We start from the raw sequence: 14,797 nt of genomic DNA on the forward strand, positions 1-14,797 counted from the left end.
TCCTCCTCCTCATCTTCCCCATCCGCAGAATCCTCAGGCATGGCTAAGATTACCCCCACCTCAGAATCCACAAACAGGGATGGGGTAGTGGTGGCGGACCCCCCTAGAATTGCATGCAGCTCAGCGTAGAAGCAGCATGTTTGCGGCCCTGCCCTGGATCTTCTGTTTGCTTCTTTGGTTTTCTGGTAGGCTTGTCTGAGCTCCTTAACTTTCACATGGCACTGTATTGAGTCCCTGGTGTGGCCTCTCTGCATCATGGCCTTGGAAATTTTTTCAAATGTTTTTTCATTTAATCTTTTGGGACTGATTTCTGTTAGCACGGAATCCTCTCCCCATATAGCAATCAGATCCAGTACCTCCCATACGGTCCATGCTGGAGCTCTTTTTCGATTCTCAGACTGCATATTTACCTGTGCTGATGAGGTCTGCATGGTCACCTGTGCTGATCAGCTCTCCACGCTGGGCAAACAGGAAATGAAATTCAAAAGTTTGAGGGGCTTTTCCTGTCTACCTGGCCAGTGCATCCGAGTTCAGATTGCTGTCCACAGCGGTCACAATGGTGCACTGTGGGATAACTCCCAGAGGCCAATACCCTTGAATTGCGGCCACCCTAACCCTAATCTGAAATGGCAATACTGATTTGAGAGCTACTTCTCTCATCAGGGAGGAGTGCAGATATCGATATTAAGAGCCCTTTATATCGAAATAAAGGGCTTCGTTGTGTGGACGGGTTTAACACTGCTAAATTCAATATAAACGCATAATGTAGACCAGGCCCTGCACTTAGGACGGAAGAATCCCATTCACTGTTATAGACTAGGAACCGAATGGCTAGGAAGCAGCTCTGCAGAAAAGGACCTAGGGGTTACAGTGGATGAGAAGCTGGATATGAGTCAACAGTGTGCCCTTGTTGCCAAGAAGGCTAATGGCATTTTGGGCTGTATAAGTAGGGGCATTGTCAGCAAATCAAGAGATATGATCATTCCCTTCTATTCGATATTGGTGAGGTCTCATCTGGAGTACTGTGTCCAGTTTTGGGCCCCACACTACAAGAAGGATGTGGAAAAATTGGAAAAAGTCCAGTGGAAAGCAGCAAAAATGATTAGGGGGCTGGAGCACATGACTTATGAGGAGAGGCTGAGGGAACTGGGATTGTTTAGTCTGCAGAAGAAAAGAATGAGGGGGGATTTGATAGCTGCTTTCAACTACCTGAATGGGAGTTCCAAAGAGGATGGATCTAGACTGTTCTCAGTGGTACCTGATGACAGAACAAGTAGTAATGGTCTCAAGTTGCAGTGGGGGAGGTTTAGGTTGGATATTAGGAAAAACTTTTTCACTCACAGAGTGGTGAAGCACTGGAATAGGTTACCTAGGGAGGTGGTGGAATCTCCTTCCTTAGAAGTTTATAAGGTCAGGCTTGACAAAGCCTTGACTGGGATGATTTAGTTGGGAGTTGGTCCTGCTTTGAGCAGGGGGTTGGACTAGATGAACTCCTGAGATCTCTTCCAACCCTGATGTTCTATGATTCTATGAAGGGCACTGGAGAACTATCAGTACTCAAATTATTTAGTTTGCATCCTGACTATCAAGTGTTCAGGCTCCAATCTGAGTTGAAGCAGAACCTGTGCTCTGACCCACACCCTGAGCCAGGTAAATTCATCTGGGCCTAAAGGTCAGAGATTTTTCTGTGTGGACTGTAGGATTTCAGCTAAAACCCAGTAAAAGAAATACTGTTAGGCCTGATCTTGTAAATGTGTCCATGTGGGCAAATCCTGATGGTCTCACAGAGTTCTACAGATATTAGAGTATTTGAATGAATATGTCCTCCTGGCCACTCTCCTTTAAAATCAGACTAACTTTAGTGTCATGAGAACCCCACAACTATAGAAATGACTTTTGAGTCCACACCTATAGCTGCAGGAATCTCTGCTTGACTGCCCATTGTCTTACCTCTCCTCTCTAGCCTCACCCACTTGCAAATCAGCAAATGCAGTAAGGGAACCAGTATAAGGCTATAGTGAACAGGAGCATCACTACAGGGCAATTAGAGCTCTGCCAACCAGTGTGGTTTGCAATGGTGTTTGCAAACAGAACTCTAGTGTCCACTTTATAGTCTCTGGGTCACTCTTCAGGGTTGCTTGCAGATTCAACAAATTCAATCCAAAAGAACAATCCTAACTGCCTCCCACTATGAGCCACTTACTTGGCCACAGCCACTTCCCTCCTCTCCCCCTCCACACACACACTTGTATGCCTTTAGACTCTGTCTTAAGGCAAGCTTATTGCCTTTCCCCCTTATCTGCTACCACCTAGGTCAGTGGTTCTCCACCTGCAGCCTGTGGGCCACTTGAGGCCCAATCAGCACACATGTGCAGCCCATGTGACATCCTCAGGGCCATATATGTAGTATATATATTGTGTGGCTGCAGCCCACCATGGTAAATAGGTTGAAAACCAATGCCCTAGGTGGTTCCCTTCCTGGTCTTCCCTCCCTTCTTCTACAAGTTCCAACTTTATTGGTATGTTAGTTAGATATATATCCCTCCATACTCCTCCCTTCCCGCCCCAAAAATTACTGGTGTCTAATGGGAGGGGAAGGGAATAGTAAGTGAAAGCCTCCTTTTCCTGTGGCAGCTGTCTTTGCAACAAGCCAAGGAGAAGACACTTATAATGACTAGCATGGTAGCTAGGCACCATCTAAGGCTCTTTAGCATTCTCACAGTAGAAGAGAAGCCCGATTAATTCTAAACATGGTTTCTATGTTTGGGGGTGGAGTCGAAGTCAAGCCATTTCCTTATCTATCCCTCTGCTTCCCAAAAAGACTCTTGATTTTTTAAGAGGGGAATTCATTAGTGTAGAGAATTTTAAAGATATATATAATATTATCACCCATCAAACTCTATAATCCTCAGTCTTCAATTTATGAAGACTTAGTTACTTTAGCACTGAATTGAGTAAAGAGCTGGAAAAAGGAAATAAAATTACCCTGGGACAATGGAATGTAGAAACAACTCACCAATAGTATTCAGTCCTAGGAATCCAGTGAGACCTAGGTTGTATCAATTCATCAGGGTAATAAGATTCCTCTTTAAGAAGGCATTCTAAATACAGGCTTGTCTTTACCTGCAGATCTTCCTCTATACCTATTCTCCATCCTCCTCCTCATATTGACGAGAAGAGGCAAGGACATACAAAAGTAGGTGGGGCCTGTTAGGGAACGAGAGTTATGTACATGAAAGACTTGACAGCCATGGGTTGGTACTCAGTCTTGTATAAGAAATGATGAAAATGCTGGGCATAAAATGGCATATGCAGAAGTGGAAACTGTTTTGAGTTAGATTAAGCCACACAGGCAAATCCAGAACCACACCATGCCTTGAGAAAATTAGGACATTGCCCAAGTCCTTGCAGGTTTACAGTTTAAGGAAAAATTCCTTTGGCCTTCTCCCCACACTGTGCACCTGAGCAAGTCCCAGTCACAATCTTTCTCTTTGTATTTAATCTGCAGGTTAAAGGCCATGGCACAGGAAGCAAAAACTCCTTGCCCCTTCTATTTCTGTCTCATGCTCAAGGGGCAGGCAGGGGAACCACCACCCTTCCTCAAAGGCTGTACCAGGGAAGAGTAGCTTTACAATCCACACTGGGTCCATCTTCTGGTACTCTCAATAGCATTCTCCCTAGGGACCCAGATACTCACTCTCTGAGATAATCTCACCGATGATCATCCTGTTTGAAACAACATTACCTCAGGCCCAGAGATGGGTGGTTTTGTACGGGTACTAGTTGCCTGGCCAATGGCAGCACAGTTCCTAAAGGATCCATGAATGATAAGAGGGGGTTCAGGGTTAAAAGGGACAATATTGAGGGTATGAAGCTTTTCAGGGTCACCCGAGGTGTCTAGGGTGAATCAGCACCACTGGTCCACAATGACAGGGAGCCTTTCCTTGCCCACCTGGGGAAACAAACCCAGCCGTCAGCTGCTGACAACACAGGCTTTCCTCTCCAGGCTCCCTGAGCCCTGCTCTTTCCCTAGCAATTTATACATCCCACTTGGTTACACTCAGGTGCCCAGTCCCCTATTTTCTGGACATCTGTAACATACAACACTGATCCTCTATGCCTCTGTGGAAGCAGTGCACCCCAGTTCACAGGTTTTACCTTAGTTTAACACTCCTCACCAGAGGTACATACACAGAGGTTAGTCCTTGCAGTACTTGTACAGTCCAGGGAGATAGGATCCACATTTCATAAGAATTTGCCTTCTCTAATGGACAACAATCTACAGGCTATTATCTTTTAGATGCGGAGGATGTGGAGGGGAGGTATGGGGGTGGGGGAGATCTCTTCAGCAAATCATCCTGGGGTTAGTTTTTCTTTGTCAATACTCAGGTCCCTCCTGGACCAGACAATACACAAAGTGCTATCTCCATGGATATCCATTGTTCTCAGCATTAACTGAGGCCATGTCTACATCTAAAATTTTGCAGCGCTGGTTGTTACAGCTGTATTAGTACAGCTGTATAGGTCCAGCACTGCAGAGTGGCCACACTTACAGCAACCAGCGCTGCAAGTGGTGTTAGATGTGGCCACACTGCAGCGCTGTTGGGCGGCTTCAAGGGGGGTTCCGGGAACGCGAGAGCAAACCGGGAAAGGAGACCAGCTTCGCCGCGGTTTGCTCTCGCGTTCCCGGAACCACCCTGCAAACCGCAGGGAAGGAGACCTGCTTGCTCGGGGTTCCGGGAACGAGAGAGCAAACCGGGAAAGGAGACCAGCTTGATTACCAGAGGCTTCCTCCTTCCACGGAGGTCAAGAAAAGCGCTGGTAAGTGTCTACATTGGATTACCAGCGCTGGATCACCAGCGCTGGATCCTCTACACCCGAGACAAAACGGGAGTACGGCCAGCGCTGCAAACAGGGAGTTGCAGCGCTGGTGGTGCCCTGCAGATGTGTACACCTTCAAAGTTGCAGCGCTGTAACTCCCTCACTAGCGCTGCAACTTTCTGATGTAGACAAGCCCTGAGTTAGCCCTGACACCTGCCTCACCTCAGGTGACAAGTCTTATTTTGTATGCAGTGTTTTTGTGGCCTTGTTGGCCCCAGCATATTAGAAAGACCAGGGGCTGAGATAACATCTTTTATTGGAATAGCTTCTGTTGGTGAAAGAAACAAGTTCCCAGCTTACACAGAGCTTTTCTTCTGGTCTGGGAAATGTACTGAGGCTCTGTCTACAGTGGAACCTGAACAACAAAATTTTCATTGTTCAGAAGTGTGAAAAATACACACACCCCAAATGACAAAAGTTTAGCTGGTGAAAAACGCTGGGGAAAACAGCACTTTGTCGACAGAAGCGCTCTCCTGCCGACAAAGCTACTGCCACTCATTGGGAGGGGGGGACATCACTAAAAGGTATGTAGTGTAGACATAGCCTGAGAGCATCACAGCTATATATAAGGTGGAACAGATTGTTTAGCATAAATAGTTAACAGATTTCAAGGGACCATTCAAAGTAAAGTGGCCCATAAACACTCCTCCTGTCTGAGGGAGGGAAAAAGCAGCTCTGTGTGTGAGTGTGTGTGTGCATGCGCGTATGTGTTGGTGGGTTATAGATTGTAATAAACCAGAAATCCAGAGTCTCTATTCAGTCCATGATTTTTGTGTCTAACAGAGTTATAAATTTAACCTTCCAGACTCATCTTTTGAAAGTGTGGTGCGGGTTTCCTTGGAGGATGAGTACTGATAGGTTAGATATAGAGTGATTACTTTTTGAAGTATTCACTCACAGGTGATATGGTGTTTTTGTCTTTTATCATTGTCCTGTGTGTCATTTGAGAGCATAGTGATTGTCTGGTTTAACCCACTAGTTCTTATTGCAGTATTTAATGCACTGGATGAGGTACACTGCATGTCAAGATAGACGTGTAAAACCCGTGGGTCTTGAGAGTTGTATTGTGGGGGGCAGTTGATCATTGTAGCAGTGTGGATATGTCTGTAGGCTTTGCATCTATTGTTTTGGCAGGGTCTGGTGTCGATTTGAGTTGGTGCATCCTGATCTATGGGGAGCTTGCTTCTGATGATGAGTTTGGTGAGGTTGAGGGGTTGTTTGAAGGCCAGAAGAGGGGGTTCAGGAAAGATTTCTTTCAGGATGGGATCCCCATCAAATATGGGTTGTAGTTGTTTGAGGATACTCCACTGGCACTTTCATCATTAACGCTTTTGTCACTCAAGAGTGTGGAAAAAACACCTCCCTGAACAACAAAAGTTGTAACAACAAAAAGTGCAGCTGTGGACAGTGCTTCATCGGCAGGAGATGCTTTCCCACTCACAAAGCTACCGCCCCTCATTGGGATTGGTTTTATTTTTTCATCAAGAGAGCTCTCTCCTGGCGACAAAGAGCAGCTATACTGAGTGCCTTACAATGGCGTGGCTGTAGTGGCAGAGTCGTGCCATTGTAAGGTGTTCAGTGTAGACATAACCTCCATGTGTGTTCCAATGTAAGGTGGTAGGTGACCACCAACACAAGCTAAATTAGTTTTTTCTTCATGAAATTAGAATTTTTACTGTCCCAGTCCAAAGTTAAAGGAGTCTCTTCTCTTTTGTTACATTGAGCTTATCTACTAATTATTCCAGAATTATGCAATTCATATTAAAATGTATTAGTATATTCTTACCTTAGTTTATTTTACATAGCATCTATGTGTTACAAATGAATCCAAGGAAACCACTGAGCTATCCAGGTTTTGTATAAACAAGCTAGGTACCAATTTTTGATGTTCTTTACAATCCAGATAAAAAGGAGTGGGTGAGTGAGGCTAAAGATGCTCTTGCCTTTTCTGTGTGTGTGTGTGTGTGCGTGCGTGCGTGTGTGTGTGTGTGTGTGTTGACCCACCTTCCTTTTTTCTCTCATCCCTTATTTTTGAATAGCTCATAGTGGATGAACTTTTTTTTTTTCCTTCCTAAATTCAATCAAGCACATCCTGTTAAGATCTCATAACCAGGAACAGAAGTATTCAGCAAATGATATTTAACAAAGTCTGTTGAGATTTCTAATTTACCTTCTCTCTTGAATCTCATGTAGGCTTTATACATACCATTTTTGCCTGTTAAGAATCTGCATGAGAGACAAATATCTGGAAAATATCCAGTAGAAAAAACAGACAGAGGATAAGGCAGAGTTACTTATACAAATTGAGGAAGAAATTCAATAAAACTTTTAAAAAATGCAAGAAGATGGAAAAACAAGAAAGCAAAGAATACAAAAACTACCCGTGAATAAGTGGATAAATATACTGACCAGCTGATACAAGATAAGAGGTCAGGAATGGAAAAGGCTGAAATGGAGGCTGATGATCATGTAATTTCTGGCCTGAAGATGATATAAATGAAAATGTTACATTACAAAGTGAACCTTGAACTGTAGATAAGGAACCAGAAGAACAGCATGTATCTGCAGTCATATAGACCTACAAGACTAACTTTTTTTTTTTTTGTAATTACAAGGGAGGAGCATGCTGCACAAACTCCAGTGCTGTCATTACTATTTTCTCTGACTGTACCTTTACATTTCAAAAGAGTCTCCTTGCCTGCATAGGTCATGGCCATTCTCTGAGGCAGTCTTGCTATAGCATCTTATAGAGCCTTAAGTTTCCTTTATTTTAAAATAAAAGTAATTCAAAGTGAAAATATATGGTTGTTTTCTGTGTATGGAAAAAATCTAACATGCCCCCATTAGGTGAATGCTTTTAAGAGTCCAGTTTGGGGAGTACAATGCTGTGTAGCATTCCAGGGCCCCCTTTTTGCAGTAGATCCCCTTTCATCTCCCTCAATGATTCCTCTGATCCACAGCACATTGAAATAGATGCAATGTACATTTGAGTCAGTGGAAAGACTCCCATTGACTTCAGTGGGCTTTGGATAGGGTCCACTGGGAGCAGGAAAAGTAACAAATCAAGCAAGAGAAAAAAAGCGAATAAAATATTATTGTTATACATTTTACCTTCGTCTTTTCTTAATCAGCTCTTGTAGCGTCTCACGCGGTTGTACAGAAGGTAAATCAGAGTAAATATAATAAACAAACCATGGTTGGTGATGATCCAGCACTGTTAACTATTTCCCTGCCAATAATTTAACTAGAAACACCCAGCTATTCTGGAATTGTGGCCAGCCTTTACCTATGAGGGAAGAAGGCTATTACTTATTATTACATATATTTTACTTTATATTCTTTCCCTTGGTTATTGGTCTCTGCTGAAGTAAACAGTAGAAATGTACTGACACACTGCATGAGTGAATTTGAAGGTAAAAGTCAATTTGGGTGAAAGTGATCATGAAATGAGAGATTTCATGATTCTCTGGAAATGAAGGAGTGAAAGCCACAGAATAAGGACAATGGACTTCACAAACTTTAACAAACTCAGAGAACTAATAGGTAAGGTCTCATGGTTAGGGCCCTACCAAGTTCACAGACATGAAAAACACATCACAGACCATGAAACCTGGTCTCCCCCTATGAAATCTTGTCTTTTGTGTGCTTTCGCTCTATACTGTGCAGATTTCACCAGGGAGACCAATGTTTCTCAAATTGGGGGTCCTGACCCAAAAGGGAGTTGCAGGTGGGGGAGTGTCGCAAAGTCATTTTAGCCAGTTTGCAGTATTGCCATCCTTCTGTGCTGACTTCAGAGTCGGGCAACCAGAGAGCTGTGGCTGTTGGATACCTGCCCAGCTCTGAAGGCAGTGCTGTTGCAAGCAGCATTGCAGAAGTAAGGGTGGCAATACCATACCATGCCACCCTTACTTCTGCACTACTGCTAGTGACGGCTTTGCCTTCAGAGCTGGGCTCCCGGCCAGCAGCCACAGCTCTCCAGCTCCCCGGCTCTGAAGGCAGCGTCACCACCATCAGCAGCACAGAAGTAAGGGTAGCAGTACCACAATCCCACTACAATAACCTTGTGACTCTCCCACAACTCCTTTTTGGGTCCGGACCCAACAATTACAACACTATGAAATTTTGGATTTAAATAGCTGACATCATGAAATTTATGATTTTTTAAATCCTATGACCATGAAATTGACCACAATGGATTGTGAATTTGGTAGGACCCTACACATGGTAAGAAAATCTAAAGGAAAAAGGATTACAGGAAAGCTGGCAGTTTTTCAAGGAGACAATATTACAGACACTTCTGAAAACTATTCTGATGCGAAGGGAAGATAGGAAGATAGGAGGAGTCCAATAATGCTCCATCAGGAACTCTTTAATGACCTGAAAATTGAAAAGGAATCCTACAAAAAGTTGAAACTTGGACAAATTGGGAAGGAGGAGAAGGCAGAGGGGATTGTGGAGCATCCTGGGTCCTGTCCCAATGCCCCGTGATGCATGATGCATGTTGATCAGTAGGCTCCTTGCTCTAACACATCACAAGTGTAGTTATTCCTTAAACTACAAAAGCAAGAGAAGTGTGACATTGATCTCGCCATGTGTACTAGCTAGCTTGTGGCATTCACGGAGGTGCTGACCACAGTGGAACACCACTTTTGGGCTCGGAAAACAAGCACTGAATGGTGGAATTACATCGTCATGCATGTCTGGGACGAGAAGCAGTGGCTGTAGAACTTTCAAATGAGGAAAGCCGCATTCATGAGACTGTGTGATGAGGTCACCCCAGCCCTGCAGCACAGGGACACGAGAATGAGAGCTACCCTGTCATTTGAGAAACGCATGGCAATTGCACTGTGGAAGCTGGCTACCCCATACTGCTACTGATCAGTCGCTAACACTGCTCTACAGCCAAAATGCTTCTGAAATAAATGTAGTCCAACTTTACTAATTCTGGGTCACTGAGAATGAAAATGATGCTTAAAATTGTTGATTGGCTCTAGTTTTCAAGATATGCTATTGGGTCAGTATATACGACCCTTGATTTGGGAATGGCGGAGGATAAGTGAGTTATAAAGGGAAGGGATCTCAATTTAAATCAGAAATGACTAAAATACATCTTTGACTGGATCTATGAATAAATCTATGACTGGGTTTGGACAGTACTTGCTTTTGAGGCAAAACAATGAATGATGCAATCTGAAGCTGGTATTGCATCATACATGATATGAATTGCATCATGTTATTCCTAGACGTCATGGATGATGCAATCATAACGAAGCTTACATCACTCTGCTGAACAAGTTGCCCTATATCAGCTCTAGAAATCATGCAGTGTCGTGCTCTCTTATTTGTCAGTGTTTGATTTTGCAAAGGGACACATTTCTGTTTAGCCAAAGTGAGCAGAGATGCCTCGTGCTTGTGTGAACAGTGCAGATAACTTCTGCTCTGGTTGTGGTGAAGTGACTTTTGCATCACAAAAGGCCAGTATAACCACTATGGTTAAGAAAGCCTATCACCTTTATTTTGGCTGCAAAACTGGAGCTCAGGACAAGAGGTGGACCCCACACATATGCTGCACCACTTGTGCAACAAATCTTCGCCAGTGGTTGAACAGGAAAAGGAAATCTATGCCTTTTGCAGTGCCAATGATTTGGAGAGAGCCAAGAGATCATCCCAGCAATTGTTACTTCTGCATGGTGCCTCCAGTTGGGAAAGGTGTGCCAAAGAAGAAAAAGTGGAGTGTGCATTATCCAAACATTCCATCAGCTATACGCCCAGTACCCCACGGAGAAGGACCGCCGGTTCCTGATGCACCAGAATCTTTCTCACTTGAGTCAGACAAGGAAGAGGAAGAGGATGAAACTTCTGGTCCTGAACCCTCAATGTCACAGGACCCACATTTTCTCCCATCCTCCTCCTCTGAACCACACCTCCTAACACAAGGTGAACTGAATGACCTTGTCAGGGATTTGGAACTACCCAAGAGCAAGGCAGAGCTGTTGGGCTCCAGACTACAGCAGTGGAATCTCCTGGCAGGCTATCAGGGCAAATGGAGCCCATCAATGTTTGCAGACTATTGCTGGACAGTGACAAGAGATGCTCCATTTAATGAGTACAAGAGACAAGCCAAGAAGCGCCGAGTAAACACTGAATAGGACTAAACTATGTACAGAATAGTTTTTTGCCTTTTGTTTCATAATAAATTTTATTTATATAACCCTTTTGCTGATTTTTAAAGTGTTACATCAACAGGACAGGTGAAATATTATCATGTAAAGCAACCATAAACACATGAAAAGACCTAGGTTTACAATTTATGATTAAAACTCTACTATCTACACAATATACATAGACATAAAATGTAAAAACTTAAATATCTTAGAAACAGTAGCCAATCAGTTGTTTTAATTGTCATATTTGAATTCAGCACATCAAAATACATAATAAATATTACATTTTATGTCTGAAGCAGACGACTTCTCAAAAACTGTAGACCAGTGTAACCAGTTCGGAGTGGGAAAGTCAGCCATTGGACTAGTGTTGATGAAAGCATGCAGGGCCATTAATTGCATCCTGTTGCAAAAGACCATGACTATGGGCAATGTGCATGACATTGTGGATGGCTTTGCACAAATGGGCTTCCCTAACTGCGGAGGGGCGATAGATGGCACGCATATTCCAATTCTGGCACCAGACCACCTAGCCACTGAGTACATTAATCATAATGGGTATTTCTCTATGGTTCTCCAGGCGCTTGTGGATCACTATGGGTGTTTCACAGACATTAACGCAGGCTGGTCTGGAAAGGTGCATGACGCACGCATCTTTCAGAACACTGGCCTGTTCAGGAAGTTGCAAGCCGGGACTTTCTTCTCGGACCAGAAGATCACTGTAGGGGAAGTCAAAATGCCCATTGTGATCCTAGGAGACCCTGCCTACCCCTTAATGTCATGGCTTATGAAGCTATACGTGAAGCACCTTGGCAGCAGCAAGAAGCAGTTCAACAACAGGCTGAGTAAGTGCAGAATGACTGTTGAGTGTGCTTTTGGCCATTTAAAGATTTGCTAACGCTGCCTATGTGGGAGGCTGGATCTGGCTGATGACACTATTTCTATGCTTATTGCCATGTGCGGTAAGCTCCATTGTGAAGGGAAGGGTGAAAGCTTCACACAGGGCTGGACCGCTGAGGCTCAGTGCCTGGAGGCTGAATTTGAACAGTCAGAGATCAGGGCTATTAGAGGGGTGTAGTGTGGGGTCATAAGGATCAGGGATGCCTTGAGGCAGCAATTTGAAGCTGAAAGCCACTAATGTTTGTTGCTATACTCGGGAGTGCAGTGCTTGTCATGCTAGGAGGTGATTGTGATTGGTGCAGACAATGCACTATGAAGGTGTAAGAAAATTGCCTGTTGCTTTGCAGGGCTCTGTTTGCTTTCAATTAATAGAATAAAGATTGATTTAAGCCAAGACAATTATTTTTATCAAAAAACAACCAATGCGGGAGAGAGACAAACAAAAAAACACATTAGCTCTGAGGGGTATGGGGAAAGGGTGGGTCCCAGAATGGTTATAGATGTGTATATGTCCAGGTTTTATATCCAATCTTCTCCTTTTGAGTACATTGCAATGGGTACCGTACTTCAGCAGGGCTAAACTGCAGAGGTACGGGTGTTGAGCGCAATGGGTACTGGGAGTCTGCAGGGCTGGACTGTGACGGCGGAGGAGTGGAATGTCATGGGTACAGGCTGGAGCCAGGAGGTTGATAAGAGGGTGTTAGCATGTCTGGGGGGTGCACTGGAAAGAGTTTTGTGACAGTGGCTGCAGGGGAGGGCGGGCATGGAGCTGCTTGGTTTGCAGTGCTAGTAGCGCCTGGAGCATGTCCACTTGGTGACCATAATGTTTAAGAGCCAATCTGTGGCTTCTCTATGGTGCGCTGCATTCTCCTTTTGGTCCCTTTTCTCACTGTCCGACCACTCCTTCAATTCTTGTATTTTGGCCGCGGAGAGCATCATGACCTCACACAGAAAGTCCTCTTTAGTTCTTCATGGCACTTTCTAGTTCTGTGCAGCTGTTCAGCCGGCAATAACAAAGAGGGAGATTGGGATCCCAAGGTCATATCTGTGAAGCCAAAATGCAACATTTTACAGAATCAGTAATTTTTTCAACAGAGACCACTGATTTAAAACATAGCCACTATTCACATACCTGTCACTAACTAGTTGACCCCAGGCAAGCACACATGAGCACCAAGACCCCCAAAATGGTGAGTAAGGGCAGGAGCAGGGGAAATCAGTGTTCCAGAACCGTACCGTACAATGGGCAAGTGACTCTAGGGGAGAGCCAGCACTGTAGGGGGGACCATATAATCATTCCTGTCCCCACATTTTCAAAAGGCTGTGTTCATTATGGAAGATATCTCGCTGCTGGAAATCAAGCAGGAAATCAAGGGAGGGTCTTCTCCAAAAATGCAGCTTCTGCCCTGGCCCTTATGCAGCTCACCTGTGTGCAGCAACGGTCTTCCCCCCAGTGACAACAGAGTGGTGAGGGAAAGTTATCCTTAATAGGTCAAGAAACAAAGCAGCTCTGCCAAACAATCTGTGGCAGTGGATTGCCCAGTATCTCCATGAAAGTTTCATGGAGAGCTCTGAGGCAGATTTCCATGAAGTGAGGGAGTCAATCAACACCCTGTTCCACCACTCAGACCAGGCATGTGGCGGTACATGCATCATACAGACACAAGCCTGCATTCTGCAATCCTCCTGCCCTCTACAACTCGCTTCAGCAATTCCCAAAATAAAAGCCGCTTACCAGGGTCCTCCTCTCCTCTTTGGGCTTCACCAAGATCCAACAGTTATGACTGGCTAACCTCCTCCAGGGTAGAGAAGAGCTCCTGGCTGCATACATCTCTGACCTCCGAGTCGTCCTCTGCCTCTGGGTCCCCCTTCCCCTCCACATCCCCATCAAAGATTTCCTCCTCCTGGCTAGGTCCCCTCAACTAGCATGTGAGCCAATGAAGTATCCACAGTGGCCTTCATAGTGGAGGTGGGATCACCACTGAGTATCACATCCAGCTCTTTGTAGAGCCTCCCGTGCCTTGTAGTAGGTGTTCCACAACTTCTTCACTTTGACCCTGCACTGCAGTGTGTCCCGGTCATGGCCGCTCTCTGTCATGCATCGTGAAATCTGTCCATAGGTATTCCTATGGCTGGAGCACGGCTGGGACTGCACAGCCTCCTCTTCCCAAATGCTGGTGAGGTCCAGTAGCTCGGCATTGCTTCAAGCAGAGCAGGCATGGCCACCTGGAAAGATGCACTGAGACCTCTGCATGCATAACCAAGCAAACAGGAAGGGGACTTTCAAAATTCCCAAGGAATGTAAGGGGTGGGAATGACAGATGGTCACATGAGGGCAGGGCAGTAGAGTTAAAACCGATGACCAGAGAGGTGAGAACAGCCATTGTGGGACACTCCCCAGAGGCCAATTGCAGCACTGTAATTGACCAGGGTATCTACACTGGCACCACGGCTCTGTACCCCCAGTGCAAAGAGCTGTACGCTTCTTGTCACAGTGGGTTTTTTACAGCACTGCAACTGTGCAGTTTCTGCACACTAAGTGGCTTGGCAGTGTGTACACCTCGGGAGTTATAATGCAGAAACCTGCTTTATTATGCAGAAACTTACCAGTGTAAACAAGGCCTAGGAGGGAATGGGGAGTAAGTGGCTAGCTGGTATTATTGCTGAAAAGGATCTGAGGTTGTAGAGGATTGAAAATTAAATATGAGTCAACATCATGATGCAGTTGCAAAAAAGTATGGGATGTATTAATAGGAGTGATGTGTGTAAAACATGGGAGGTAATTGTTTCACTTTTCTCGGCACTGATGAGGCCTCAGCTGGAGTATTGTGTCCAATTCTTGGTGTCAAACA

Source organism: Gopherus evgoodei, chromosome 3 (genome assembly GCF_007399415.2).
Source record: "Gopherus evgoodei ecotype Sinaloan lineage chromosome 3, rGopEvg1_v1.p, whole genome shotgun sequence".
In the NCBI taxonomy this organism is placed as follows: Eukaryota; Metazoa; Chordata; order Testudines; family Testudinidae; genus Gopherus; species Gopherus evgoodei.